Source organism: Oryx dammah, unplaced genomic scaffold (genome assembly GCF_014754425.2).
Source record: "Oryx dammah isolate SB20612 unplaced genomic scaffold, SCBI_Odam_1.1 HiC_scaffold_12, whole genome shotgun sequence".
Classification (NCBI taxonomy): domain Eukaryota; kingdom Metazoa; phylum Chordata; class Mammalia; order Artiodactyla; family Bovidae; genus Oryx; species Oryx dammah.
In genome coordinates, this window is record NW_024070196.1 from 61,642,600 (window position 1) to 61,658,056 (window position 15,457).

Here is a 15,457-nt window from a genome sequence, read left to right on the forward strand (position 1 = left end):
AGTGAGTTGAGAGGTGAGGTGAGAGCAGTGGGCAGGGCAAGAGCTGGAAGGATCTTAGAGGCAGTGTGGAGGGGTTTGGAAGGGAAGGATTCATCTAGGAGAGACAGTGAGTGATCCTGTAGAAGGATCTCAGTTCCCTGCTCAGGAATTGAACCTGGGGAGCCTGGATAGAAACCAGGAATACTAGTCGGAACTAGATCCCACAGGGTGGCAACTAAAGATTCCGAATGCTGCAACAAAGATCAAAAATCCTGCATGCCCCAACTAAGACACCGCACAGCCAAACAAATAAACATTAAAATATAAAAATTTAAAAATAAACAGGCTTTTCTGGGTTAAGCCTGTTTCATTGGCTAGAAGTCAGTCATAAGGAGTCTAGGAAACAGGCTGTGCCGTGTGCTTAGTTTCTCAGTCATGTCCGAACCCTTGCGACCCCATAGACTATAGCCCACCAGGCTGTCCGTGGAATTCACCAGGCAAGAGTGCTGGAGTGGGTTGCCATGTCCTCCTCAATGGGAGGAAACAGGGTTCTGTGCCCAGAAAGAAGGGGAAATAAGTTTGGGGATCAGCTGTAGAGATAAACTGCAAAGTGAGTCTCCCTCTCTTCTCTGAATGCAGCACCGACCCACACTTCCAGGTTCCCCTTCCCCAAGATGGCTTGCTTTTTCACTTCCTAATCTGTGTAGGTGTTTGCTATGGCCAGCTCATTCTCTTGACAAAACTCTATTAGCCTTTGCCCTGCTTCATTCTGTACCCCAAGGCCAAATTTACCTGTTATTCCAGGGGTTTCTTGACTTCCTACTTTTGCATTCCAGTCCCCTATAATGAAAAGGACATCTTTTTTGGGTGTTAGTTCTAAAAGGCCTTGTAGGTCTTCATAGAACCGTTTAACTTCAGCTTCTTCAGCGTTACTGTTCAGGGCATAGTCTTGGATTACCTTGATACTGAATGGTTTGCCTTGGAAATGAACAGAGATCATTCTGTCATCTTTGAGACTGCATCCAAGTACTGCAAAACCAGGTTGATTATATTCTTTGCAGTCAAAGATAGAGAAGCTCTATACAGTCAGCAAAAACAAGACTGGGAGCTGACTGGCTCAGATCATGAACCCCTCTATTGCCAAATTCAGACTTAAATTGAAGAAAGTAAGTAGGGAAAACCACTAGACCATTCAGGTATGACCTAAATCAACTCCCTTACAATTATACAGTGGAAGTGAGAAATAGATTTAAGGGGCTAGATCTGATAGACGGAGTAGCTGATGAACTGTAGACAGAGGTTTGTGACATTGTACAGGAGACAGGAATCAAGACCATCCCCATGGAAAAGAAATGCAAAAAAGCAAAATGGCTGTCTGGGGAGGCTTTACAAATAGCTGTGAAAAGAAGAGAAGCGAAAAGCAAAGGAGAAAAGGAAAGATATATCCATTTGAGTGCAGAGTTCCAAAGAATAGCAAGGAGAGATAAGAAAGCCTTCCTCAGTGATCAGTGCAAAGAAATAGAGGAAAACAACAGAATAGGAAAGACTAGAGATCTCTTCAAGAAAATTAGAGTTACCAAGGAAATATTTCATGCAAAGATGGGCTCAATAAAGGACAGAAATGGTATGGACCTAACAGAAGCAGAAGATATTAAGAAGAGGTGGCAAGAATACACAGAAGAACTGTACAAAAAAGATCTTCATGACCCAGATAATCACCGTGGTGTGATCACTCATCTAGAGCCAGACATCCTGGAATGTGAAGTCAAGCGGGCCTTAGGAAGCATCGCTACAATCAAAGCTAGTGAAGGTGATAGAATTCCAACTGAGCTATTTCAAATCATAAAAGATGCTGTGAAAGTGCTACACTCAATATGCCAGAAAATTTGGAAAACTCAGCAGTGGCCACAGTACTGGAAAAGGTCAGTTTTCATTCCAATCCCAAAGAAAGGCAATGCCAAAGAATGTTCAAACTACTGCACAATTGCACTCATCTCACATGCTAGCAAAGTAATGCTCAAAATTCTCCAAGTGAGGCTTCAACAGTACATGAACTGAGAAATTCCAGATGATCAAGCTGGTTTTAGAAAAGGCAGAGGAACCAGAGATCAAATTGCCAACATCATCTGGTGCCGGGGTCCAGCCTCAGCAGAGTCCAGGGATATCCTCAGGATGGACGACGTCGGTGAATGAAGAAAGATAGAGAAAGAGATAAGGAAAGACATGGGGTGACCAAGCTTCTTCGGTGAGCAAGGCCCGTTTACTTTATTTTCCTCGGGGCTTTTATACCCTGAGTTATACACAGAGCAAGGTGAAAAAGGCAGAATCAACTCAACATTCCATCAGTAATAACTTTTATGGATATCAGGTTTCTTCCTGCAAGAATCTTATTTTTTGCACATCATCTTCTATCCCAGAGGCCTGTTGATGTTCCATGACCTCTTTTTCATAAATGTTGGTCAGCCAGAACAATAATCTTCCCTTAAAGTGTTTCTTCTTAAACTCCTAGCCTGCATCACCCTTAAAGTACAGAGTTACATTTTTAAGGAGCAAAGATTCAGCAGGTTACAGCAAAGAAAGAACTTATTAACTCAAAGTCTAATGTTGCTAATGCTAAGGCTATTACTTCTTTCTTCTACATCCTGACTTTATGCACTCCCAGGAACACAATGGATAAGGTGAGAACTTGACAGCAAGCATAGGCTCAACAATGTTGCAAGAGTCTAGATAAACCTGCCAAGTAAGCTAGAATGCTAACAGGGGGTTTGAATTGAAACACTCTTTTCTTGTCCAGGAGACTTATTAACTAAAGCCCTAAGTTAACTTTCCAGGGAAAGGTGGAGGGGGGGGGGCAGCCCCCTGTTAATGTCAGAGGAGTTGATGAAAGGCATAAAATAGTAAGACAGACAGATTCTGATTTGGGGGTAGATGCTCGAGCAAGTCCACGGGGGTCCCTTGAGTCCTGATCTCGCCTTTGCCCATCAGGCCTCTTCCTCATGACCTTTGCCATGGGCGGGATTCTCCACACTGGCTCACGGCATCTCCCCCTTTTTCATTTTTTAAGACAGCCAGATGTAATTCAGTCACGAGCTTCTGAGTGCTCTGTCGAAGAGTTCTAACAATACATGGAAGAATAATTATGAGAAGCAGAATTAGAGCACCCACAGCAGCATAGCTAAGAATAGTAGACAGAATGTTTCTTCCTGAAATAAAGTTAGAAAGTGTATGGAAAAAATCACTTGTTCTTGTGGCAGTAAAATCTAGTTGGTAGCGTTCTGTGGTCTTTATCTGATTATGAAGTTTTCCTAAATCTAAACTAATGTTGTAACTATTCCATAGCCCCAAAATGTGATTCCCAATTCCCTCCTAGCCACAATCCATCTCATTTACCCTCAGGGGTGCACACAAATCCACCGGCAGTCGGCACGACAAGACAATGTCAACTCCACTTTCAAAGCCTACAATTCAGTCCCAACATGCATCATCACCTCCTCCAGGGCATCTACCCCCACCTCTCGCTTTCCATCTACAACTTCCTGTGTTGCCAACACCAAAGAAACATTCCCGGACATAGTATCAACACACTGGGCAGTATGCACTTGTTGAGCCAATGACGTCGCTGTCACAACAACAGTAACAGTAATAGTAACAGTAGTAATTGAAGTAACAGAAGTAATTGCTGTTATTAAAGCTGAATTTTCTAAGGTTAGGGAGGATCACAGTCTTTTATGTAAAGCCATGACATCTGCTTAGTGGCTGGTTCTTTCGGGATCTCCACTGCTGGTTGTCTTAGAGTCTGCTGGACTCTCCAGGTGGGCGGCGGAGGCAGGGGCAGAGGAGTGCTCTTTTTCTTTTGTGGTCGAGGTGACCGGGGAACCGGGTGCTCGGGGGACTGTGACATGGTGAGTCAGTCTCTCTGGGATCCAAACAGGAGAAGTGCAATCCTGTGGAAATACACAAGCATACGCTCTCCCACAAGTTAGCAACACGTCTGGCCCTTTTTACTCTCTGGCAAGGAGGTCTTTTTACTTGACCAGGGGCCGATTCTGGCCTGCAAAAAAGGATTGTACTGCCTGTTGATAAGAACTTCCTTTTATGGCTGTAGCTATGGCAACGCCCTGCATCATTGCTGGCCCTACCTCTGCACACTGTTTGATATAATCTCCTGTCTCCCCTGAGGTTCTTATAGGGCGAAGTATGGCCTGGCAGGTAGAGTTTGCATTTTCGAATGCCAGCTGTTTTATTAAGATCTCAGCTGCTCCTTCACTAGGAATGATTCTGTGGACTCCCTCAATGAGTCGTGATACAAAATCTTCATAGGGCTCTTCTGGTTTTTGTTTAATATTTGATAGAGAGGCAGTTGATTCTCTTCCCTGAGGTAATGATCGCCAAGCTTCAAGAGCACAAGCTGTTACCTGTTCTAAGGCTCTCCTATCTAGATTCATCTGGTCTCTAACTGACGCAAATTCGTTAATTCCTGCCAGCATGTCTTGTACAATTTGTCTCGGACCATGTCTGCGGTTAGTATCAGCCTGCTTCTGAGCAAGGTCCTCAAATTCAGTTCTCCAGAGCAAATATTGTCCTCCAGACAGACAAGCCTTTGCGACTGTCCTCCAGTCATGGGGCGTCATCCACCTTGCTGACAATGCTTCCAACAATGTCAGGGTGTATGGAGCTGTAGCCCCATATAAAGAGCAGGCTTGTTTAAGTTCCTTAATCATTTTCATTGGGAGGGGTTCCCACGTGGGGTTCAGGTCTTCACCCTCATATAACACAGGAAAACAAGCCTCAAGGTGGGGATCAAATTCATCCCTGGGGCTTGAAAAGACCCTTCTCTGAGCAACTCCTGACGGAGGCCCCTTACCCCCATGCTGAGGGGGAGGCATGGGGGGATGGAAGTATCCCATGTTTCTCTTTCTTGTTCTGAAGATTTAACTGTTTGATGTTTGGATCTTGGGGATGTTTTTCTTAAGCTCTTAGGAGCATTTTTAGCTAAAAAGACCAATCTTCATCAGAATGGTATCGAGCTGCTGCCTCTCTAAATCTTCTTTTTCTTGAAGTGAAAGCTGTTTCTTCTCTCCATCCCCACTTTCTAAATGACTATTGGTATTCATGGCAGCCAGCATATTTCTTAACTGTCGATAGTCAGGCTTGGACTCTCTTTCCTCACTTTCATCCTTAACAGATACTCTTTCAGATTCATGAGCAAGATCTAAAGCATCTCTAATCATATTCCATAAAGAGAAAGTATCAGTGGGTACCCTTTCCGGACCATGCTGAGTGTAATAAGTTTTTAACTGTTTCCCCACCTTCTCCCAAGTTTTTAAGTTAACAGTGCCTTCTTCCGGAAACCAAGGACATTGCTCTTGTACGAATGTGAAAAAGGATTGAACGCTAGCTTTCTTAACTTTAATTCCTTTTTTGTTTAACAGTTGCAAAATTACTTTTATAAAGAGTTGTCGTTCTTTAGATTTACTGTTACCCATGTCAGAAAACTAAGATTTAGTAAAGAAGGTTTAGTTTCTTCCTTGTCAAAGTTTCTACCTTTGTCAAGAGGGGTTTCTTTCAACCCGTAGAAAGTCTGCCTTGTCAAAGTTTCTACCTTTGCCAAGGAGGGTTTCTTTCAACCCGTAGAGACTCTGCCTTGTCAAGGTTTCTACCCTTGCCAAGGCGGGTTTCTTTCAACCCGTAGAAAGTCTGCCTTGTCAAGGTTTCAACCCTTGCCAAGGGGGTTTTCTTTCAACCCGTCAACTGGGTTTCTTTTCAACCCAAAACTTCCCACCCGTCTTTCCCTACCTATCTTATGTAGGGGGGTCCGCAGCACCCTGAGTGGGGTCCTACTCATCCCCAAAACTGATCTTACCTTAGGATCCCTGTTTGTGGCGCCACTTGCCGGGGTCCAGCCTCAGCAGAGTCCAGGGATATCCTCAGGATGGACGACGTCGGTGAATGAAGAAAGATAGAGAAAGAGATAAGGAAAGACATGGGGTGACCAAGCTTCTTCGGTGAGCAAGGCCCGTTTACTTTATTTTCCTCGGGGCTTTTATACCCTGAGTTATACATACAGCAAGATGAAAAAGGCAGAATCAACTCAACATTCCATCAGTAATAACTTTTATCGATATCAGGTTTCTTCCTGCAAGAGTCTTATTTTTTGCACATCATCTTCTATCCCAGAGGCCTGTTGATATTCCATGACCTCTTTTTCATAAATGTTGGTCAGCCAGAACAATAATCTTCCCTTAAAGTGTTTCTTCTTAAACTCCTAGCCTGCATCACCCTTAAAGTACAGAGTAACATTTTTATGGAGCAAAGATTCAGCAGGTTACAGCAAAGAGAGAACTTATTAACTCAAAGTCTAATGTTGCTAATGCTAAGGCTATTACTTGTTTCTACTACATCCTGACTTTATGCACTCCCAGGAACACAATGGATAAGGTGAGAACTTGACAGCAAGCATAGGCTCAACAATGTTGCAAGAGTCTAGATAAACCTGCCAAGTAAGCTAGAATGCTAACAGGGGGTTTGAATTGAAACACTCTTTTCTTGTCCAGGAGACTTATTAACTAAAGCCCTAAGTTAACTCTTTCCAGGGAAAGGTAGTTGGGGGCAGCCCCCTGTTAATGTCAGAGGAGTTGATGAAAGGCATAAAATAGTAAGACAGACAGATTCTGGTTTGGGGGTAGATGCTCGAGCAAGTCCAGGGGGGGTCCCTTGAGTCCCGATCTTGCCTTTGCCCATCAGGCCTCTTCCTCATGACCTTTGCCATGGGCAGGATTCTCCACGCTGGCTCCTGGCAGTCTGGATCACGGAAAAAGCAGGAGAGTTCCAGAAAAACATCTATTTCTGCTTTATTGACTATGCCAAAGCCTTTGACTGTGTGGATCATGATAAACTGTGAAAAATTCTGAAAGAGATGGGAATACCAGACCACCTGACCTGCCTCTTGAGAAATCTGACCTGTATATAGGTCAGGAAGCAATAGTTAGAACTGGACATGGAACAACAGACTGGTTCCAAATAGGAAAAGGAGTATGTCAAGGCTGTATATTGTCACCCTGCTCATTTAACTTATATGCAGAGTACATCATGAGAAATGCTGGGCTGGAAGAAGCACAAGCTGGAATCAAGATTGCCGGGAGAAACATCAATAACCTCAGATATGCTGATGACACCACCCTTATGGAAGAAAGTGAAGAAGAACTAAAGGGCCTCTTGATGAAAGTGAAAGAGGAGAGTGAAAAAGTTGACTTAAAGCTCAACATTCAGAAAACTAAGATCATGGCAACCGGCCCCATCGCTTCATGGCAAATAGATGGGGAAACAATGGAAACAGTGTCAGACTTTATTTTTTTCATGTCCAAAGTCACTGCAGATGGTGACTGCAACCATGAAATTAAAAGATGCTTACTCCTTGGAAATAAGTTACAACCAACCTAGACAGCATATTAAAAAGCAGAGCTATTACTTTGCCAACAAAGGTCCATGTAGTCAAGGCTATGGTTTTTCCAGTAGTCATGTATGGATGTGAGAGTTAGACTACAAAGAAAGATGAGCACTGAAGAATTGATGCTTTTGAACTGTGGTGTTGGAGAAGACTCTTGAGAGTCCCTTGGATTGCAAGGAGATCCAACCAATCCATCCTAAAGGAGATCAGTCTTGAGCATTCATTGGAAGGACTGATGTTGAAGCTGAAACTCCAATACTTTGGCCACCTGATGCAAAGAGCTGACTCATTGGAAAAGACCCTGATGCTGGGAAAGATTGAGGGCAGGAGGAGAAGGGGACGACAGAGGATGAGATGGTTGGATGGCATCACTGACTCAATGGACATGAGTTTGGGTAAATTCTGTCAGCTGGTGATGGACAGGGAGGCCTGGCATGCTGCAGTCCCTGGGGTCACAAAGAGTCGGACATGAGCTACTGAACAAAAACATGAACCATCACATCATATAATTTTCACTTCTTTTTTGTGGTGAGAACATTTAAGATCTACTCTCTTAACAACTTTCAAGTATATAATACTGTATTGTTAACTATAATTCCATGCTGTACATTAGATCTCAAGATTTATTCATCTTATAACTGAAAGTTTGTACCTTTTAACCAATATCTACTCATTTCCCCCAATCCCAAGCCCCTCATAACCACCATCCTGCTCTGTTTCTATGGGTTTACCTTTTGCAGATTCCACATACAACTATGGTCATACTTTGTCATTTTGTCTCTGACTTATCTCTGTTAGCATAAAGTCTCCAAGTTTCCTCCTTGTTGTTGCAAATGGCAGGATTTTTTTCTCATGGTTGAAGAATAGTCCATCTTCCTTATCCATTCATCTGTTGATGGACTTCTGTTGATGGTTGTTTCTGCTGCTGCTAAGTCGCTTCCGTCGTGTCCGACTCTGTGCGACCCCATAGACAGCAGCCCACCAGGCTCCCTCGTCCCTGGGATTCTCCAGGCAAGAACACTGGAGTGGGTTGCCATTTCCTTCTCCAATGCATGAAAGTGAAGTCACTCAGTCGTGGCCGACTCATAGTGACCCCATGGACTGCAGCCTACCAGGCTCCTCCTCCATGGGATTTTCCAGGCGAGAGTACTGGAGTGGGTTGCCATTGCCTTCTCCGGATGGTTGTTTCTGTATCTTGGCTATTAGGAATAATGCTGCAATGAGCACGAGAGCACAGATAGCTCTTTAGGATGGTTATTTTAGTTTCTTTGAATTTTCTTTGGACTCAGAAGTCGGATGGATGGATCATAAGCTAGTCCTCCATACTGTTTTCTGTAATGTGTATGCCTAGTTGCTCAGTCGTGTCCAACTCTTTGAGACCCCATGGACTGTAGCCTGCCAGGCTCCTCTGCCCATGGGATAGTTTCCATAGTAGCTGTACCAATTTACATTCCTACCGGTCATGTATAAGAGTTCCCTTTTCTTCACATTCTCACCAGCCCCTGTTATCTTTGACTTTTTGTTCATAGTCCTTGTCACAGGTGTGAGTTGATATCTCATTATTTTTTTTCCTTCGACATTTATTTTCATTTTACTTATTTATGTGGCTGTGCCAGGTCTTAGTTGCCACATGCAGAATCTTTAGCTGTGGCTTGTGAACTCCTAGTTGCAGTATGTGGGATCTAGTTCCGTGACCAGGGATCGAGCCCGGGCCCCCTGCATTGGGAGCCCGGAGTCTTAGTCATTGGACCACCAGTGAATTCCCTCTCATTGTGGTTTTGATTTGCATTTCTCTGATGATTAGTGCTGCAACTGTCTTTTCATGGGCCTGTTGGCCATTTGTATGCCTTCTTTGGAAAGATGTCTATTGGTTCCTCTGCCCATTTTTTAGTCAAGTTATTTGTTTTTCTGATACTGTGATGTGTGTTCTTTGTACATTTTGGATATTAACTCTTTATCAGACATATGATTCACAAATACTTTTCTCCTTCCAAAGGTCACCTTTGCATTTTGTTGTTACTTTTTTTGTGCAGAAGCTTCTTAGTTTGATGTAGACCCACTAATTAATTTTTGCTTTTGTTGCTTGTGCTTTTGGTGTCATATCCAGACAACGAGATCAGACATATTCAGGGTGGAATGGCCGTAGACTGGTGTCACATCCAAAACAAGTTGTGACCAGAACCAATGTCAAAGAGCTTTTTCCTTGTTGTTTTTTTTTCCCTCCCATAAGTGTCATGGTTAAGTGTTCATGCCAGTTAATTTGAGTCAATTTTTGTGAGTCATGTAAGATAAGGGTCCAGTTTCATTCTTCTGCACGTGTGATTATCCAGCTTTCCCAACACCACTTATTGAATATTCTTTATTTTCTAGTACTTTGATTGATTGCTCATATTTTACATTCTGAAGTTTGATTCTTTTATCAATTTTGGTACAAAGAAAGATTTAGAGATCCAGTTTTCTTTTTTTCTTTTTTTTTAGATGTTACTCAGAGCTCCTGACCCCATTTATACAATAATTAACCTTTTCCCCAGTCCTCTTTTTGTTTATTAAATGCCCTTCAGTAGTTGAATATTCTGTTCATGGATCTGCCTGTTCATATGCCAGGATGATGCTGTTGTGACCACTGTAGCTCTCTTGTGAGTCTTGATCTCTCACACCATCCTTTCTTTTAACCAAGAGTTTTAAGTCTGGAAGTGATGAGTTTACATGTGTTTTGGATGGGTCCCTCTAGCAATAGTATGGAAAATCAGTTGTAAAGAAGAGACAGGGTGGAAGCAGAGAGCTGACATGGAAGACAATGAAGCCCTGGTTAAAAGCAGCGGGTATGGAGAACTTCCCCGGTGGTCCAGTGGCTAAGACTTCATGCTTCCAATGAAGAGGGCCTGGGTTTGATCCCCAGTCAGGCGACTAGATCCCACCTGCTTCAACTAAGAGTTCGCGTGCTGCAACTAAAGATCCCACATGCCACAACTAAGACTGGGTGCAGCCAAATAGATAATTAAAATAAATATTTTTTAAAAAGAAGAGGCAATAAGGATGGTTAGGAAGGCGAGCATGGAGGCAGAAATAACAGGTCACTCACTAGGCAAAGATATGGATGAGGAAGGAGAAGAACGTGGTGCTGAGATTCTACCTTGTGTTGTTCACTAAGAAGTGGAAGCCAGGAAAACAAAAAAAAAAACAACCAGTAAATTTGGTTATGGGGATGGGAAGGAGAAAATGCATTAACATACAGACATTCATTTATGCTGAGATGGCCTGTGGAGACATGCTTGGGTCCCCAGCAGTGTGCATGGCTGTGTGTGTCAGCTTAGCACACACGTTAGTTCACAGAGGCATTTATTCTGGTTTGTCCATCAGTGGTATTCACCGTACCCACCAGCAGCTTTCTGTCCCCTAGTCCCCTAGTTTTGGGGGCCCAACTTCCTCATGCCCATCCTACCCTCTCTGCTTAAGGAAATCTTACCTTCCAAGATTCAGCTCAGATCCTCGTCTTCTGGGGAAGTCTTCTGGAACCACACTAACCTTCTTTAGCTGCTCTCACACAATTTTCTGTTCAAGATCCACCAAACGCTGAAGCCCAAGATGAAGTGCTTGTGCTGAAACCCTAATATATCTGTGCCTCCATTTGGCTCAGTCTGTCCAAAGCACTAAATACAGTTTAGCTGTCAACCTAGACTTCTCCCTGAGGATCTGTGTTCTCCCTGAGGATCTGTGTTGGCTCATTCTGTCTTCCAACTTTCTTTCAATCTGTTTTCTGTGCTCTTATGTAAGTCTTTATTCTGATTTTTTTAAAAAAATATTTATTTTACTTATTTGTTTGGCTGCACCGTGTGTTAGCTTCAGCATGTGGGATCTAGTTCCCTGACCAGTGATCAAACCCAGGCCCCCTGCATTTGGAGTGTGGAGTCTTAGCCACTGGACCACAAGGGAAATCCCTTTGATTTTTTTTTTTAATCTCTTTTTCTCTCTGGGTCTAACTTTGTTCCTTGTCCTCCGGTGTTGTCTGTGGACTCACTGTCAGGAATGGAACTGGCAAAAGCAAAATATCCAGAGAGGGAAAAGGAATGAAGCCAGGGGAAGAGCTAAACAAGCAAAATGTGACTTCTTTTCAGGTGCCTCAAAGGGGAGAGGTGTGAAAACTTTGACGTGAATAAACGTTGTCCTCCCGCCCTGCTGAGATCATTGGGAGAAGCACCCAGGTGGGTAAGAAACAGTCCTTCTGTTCCTCTAAGAAGATATGCCAAGCCTTAGCTTTGAAATATTCCAACGTGTTTCACTGTTAGGGCCCAAGAGCGTGTTTTCAAGTTAAAAAGAATCTAGTTCCCCTCTGTTCTCTAAAAACAGTGGTAGCTGAGGTGTCCATCTAAAATGGTGAGATTTTAGATACTTGGATATTTACTCCCAGTGCTGGGACACTGACGCTATCAAATGGAAGGTGAGTTTTGTTTTGTTTTGCAAAACATTGGTGGGAATTAATTCAAAGCAATATTTTAAAAAATATTTATTTATTATTTACTGGGCTGCGCCAGGGCTTAGTTGCGGCACACAGTATCTTTTTTAAATTGCAGCTTGCCAACTCCTCTTAGTTGCAGCATGTGGGATCTAGTTCCCTGACCAGGGATCAAACCGGGGCCCCGTGCAGTGGAAACGCAGAATCTTCCACCAGACAAGTCCTTCAAAGCAAATTTAAACTGGAAGACATTCTCTCTCACAACGAAGAGGAGAAAATGTGGTCCAGACGGTGCGCAGGCTGCCTTCCTTCCTTGCGAGCACGCGCACACACACAGAGGACAGGCTGCCAGCACAGCACACCCCACCTGCGGCCTGGCACTTGGTGAAGATGCCCCAGACGCCCCCACACGGGCTGCCCCCTAAGGCAGTGAGGAGGTACCCCAAGATTCCCCGGCTTCAGAAACAGCCTCATACATTTTCTTCATGGCAGGACATGTCTCCTTGGCTGGGTGGGGCTTCTTTTTCCTCCTTCTCCTTTTCCAGTGAGGCAGCCAGCACCTCTCAAGAAGCCCCTTGGAGATGGTAAAAACCCATGCCTCCGAGGAGAAAGAGCTCTGCAGTCTCAGAGGTTAGGTTTGAATTCACTGTCGGGCTGTGTGATCCTAGGCAAGCTGCGTAACCTCTTTGAACCTCAGTCTGCTCACTTCCTGTTGCTGCTGCTGCTAAATCGCTTCAGTCGTGTCCGACTTTGTGCGACCCCATAGACGGTAGCCCACCAGGCTCCCCCGTCCCTGGGACTTCCTAAATGGGCGTAAGAAATGTACCTGCCAGTTATTGCAAGTGTTCAAAGTAACACATGTGCAGTTCTTGGCACCTGGTAGGTAATAGACATGTAGCAGCTATAACTCCATCTAGGTGATGAAGTGAGGGGAATCCTGCCATTCTCCTCGCCCTGCTTTCCCAGATGGGGTCCCCAAACCAGCAAGCAGTAACTGTGAGTGCATTAGGGAGGCAGACCTGCTGAGTCACACGGCACTGTAACCAGATCGCAGGTTCACTACTGCATGTCCGCCCGGGAGAGCTGCAGCCGTGGCTGGTCCAGCTGTGCCCAGCCTGGTGAGGCTCCCTGCAGGCCCACATCCCAGCTTGAGCACAGCCTCCTCTTTAGTCCCTTCCAGACTCCAGCCACATGACACACTGGTGTGTACTGTGAGTCAACTCATTTAATCTTCAAACAGTCCTGGGAGGGAATTCTTTCTCCATTTTTCCAAATGAGAAAACCAACCCCATGAGATGAAAAATCTCTTCCCTGTCTTCACCCAGCCCATCTGTTACAGAGGCAGGATCGAAACCCAGGCTGTTTGAATCCAGAAGCATAGCTGACAAGGAGCCTCTCCTTGACTGATCTCTGGACAGGCTTCTCTCAGCTAGCTTTGCTTTTTGTGGTGCCGAGTGGCTTGCAGGAGCGCTTGTGAATAGTTCCCCTGACCAGGGATCAAACCCAGGCCTCCGCAGTGAAAGCACCAAGTCCTAACCGCTGGACCACCAGGGAATTCTGTAAGCTGTCTTCCTGACTTCTGAAGCTGTCTTGCTTCAACATCAGCCTATAAAAACTGTAGACTCTATGCACCAAAGACTTAGTCCACCCTCAGCAGCAGCACATCGGAAGACCTGAATAAACACTAACATTGTTTCTAGTAGCTCAAGGCCACAGCCCTAGGTTGGCCCAGCAAATGTGCTTGCCTGAGAAAACTCAAGGCTGCCAGAAGTTACTGTTTATTCCAGCCAATGCCTCAAGATATGGCCCCTTTTCCAGTCTCCGGGAGGCTACGAGCCTAATTTCCTTAAGCGCCAGTTAGCAAACCCACATAAGCTTCTTGTGGACCAGTGCCGTCCTCCTGGCCGCTTTCTGTACATTTAGCAGGAATTTCGCTGTGTAAACCTCGCCGTTGCCCCTGCCTGCTCTCTCATTCTTCTCTTAAAATGTGCCCCCGTACAAATGGAAGTTGAAGAGAGTTCATGCCAAGCCCTTGTTCCTACTCCAATTATTGTTGTTTAGTCAATTAGAGTTTGCTCAAACTCATGCCCACTGAGTCAGTGATGCCATGCAGCCAACCTCATCCTCTGTTGTCTGCTCCTCCTCCCACCTTCACTCTTTCCCAGTATCGGGGCCTTTTCCAGGGGTCAGCTCTTTCCATCAGGTAGCCAAAGTATTGAGGTTTCAGCTTTAGCATCAGTCCTTCCAATAAATATTCAGTGTTGATTTCCTTTATGCTATTGATACTGTGGTAGCATATTATTAATATGTGTCCTTAACACTTTAATGTCTGCCTCTGTTTATCTGTGACAAATAGCTCTTTACCACTACCAGGTAATCTAACTAATGCTGGAAAGATAGAGAATTCCCTGAAATCATTTCTCTATTTGGCCAACTTTTTTTTTTTTTTAATAGGATCTTAGTTTCCCAACCAGGGATCTAACCTGCACCCCCTACATTGAAGTGCAGAGTCTTAACCACCGGACAGCTAAGGAAATCCCTCAGCCATCTCTCCTGGGAGAACGGTTCCTCCAGAGTACTTGTCCAATGGATGGTCACAGGTCTGGACCCCAGGTTTCTGAAGTCTGGGACTCCCCCGTCTCTCTGCTGTGGCTCTCACACACGTTGGCAGGTTGGATGGAGGGCAGAGGGCTATAGCCACGTGGCACCTTGAAGGAAAGTGTAAATACTGAGCCAGATGTCGAGCACCTCTGGGATATCTGTGGGAAGAAAATAATTAGTATATGTTATAATCACATTTTGTTCCCTTTCCCAAGACACACTAATAAGAAGGCAGGCCCGGCCATGTAGGGACAGTGGTAAGCTGTTAATTGCACCACAGATAAAACTGGTCAGGCACGCTCATCACCACGCCAAGCTCGTTCACATCCAAGCACACACTCACAACCACACGCTGCCTCCCACTCCAGAGGGTGCTATGCTGGAGCAGCACCACATTCGTTACCTTGTTTGTCCCCGTTCACTGACAGGTGGGAGGGGGCTGGGGAAGCCAGACAAGGACCAGGTTGGTGGTGGTTCGTTCCCTCAGTCGTGTCCAACTCTTGCAACCCTATAGGCTCTAGCCCACCCGACTCCGGTGCCCATGGGGAGTCTCCAGGCAAGAATACTGGAGCGGGCTCCATTTCCTTCTCCAGGGGATCTTCCTGGCCCAGGAATCAAACCTGGGTCTCCTGCATTGCAGGCGGATTCTTTACCAACTGAGCTATGAGGGAAGCCCAAGGACAAGGTTAAATGTCCTTTATTCCTTAGATTCTTTACTCATATCTTGCTGAGGCCCTGCCTCCATCCCCCTGCCTATCCTTGTCCTTTTTCCATTTTATGTTAAATTAAATTTAAACATTTTTTATTTTATTTATTTTTGCGCTGGGTTATCACTGCATCACATGGGCTTTCTCTAGTTGCGGCAAGCGGGGACCGCTCTCTAGTTGCCGAGCACAGGCTCTAGGGCTTGCGGGCTTCAGTACTTGTGGCTCAGGGGCTCCAGAGCCTCAGGCTCAGAAGTCATGGCACACAGGCTT

The 15,457-nt window shown here is 44.9% G+C and overlaps 1 long non-coding RNA gene across 6 annotated transcripts in view; it reads left to right on the plus strand.

The window, feature by feature from the left end:
• The window catches only part of LOC120871144, a 102,242-nt gene that overhangs the window by 36,772 nt on the left and 50,013 nt on the right, over positions 1-15,457 (plus strand). The window lies entirely within an intron of this gene.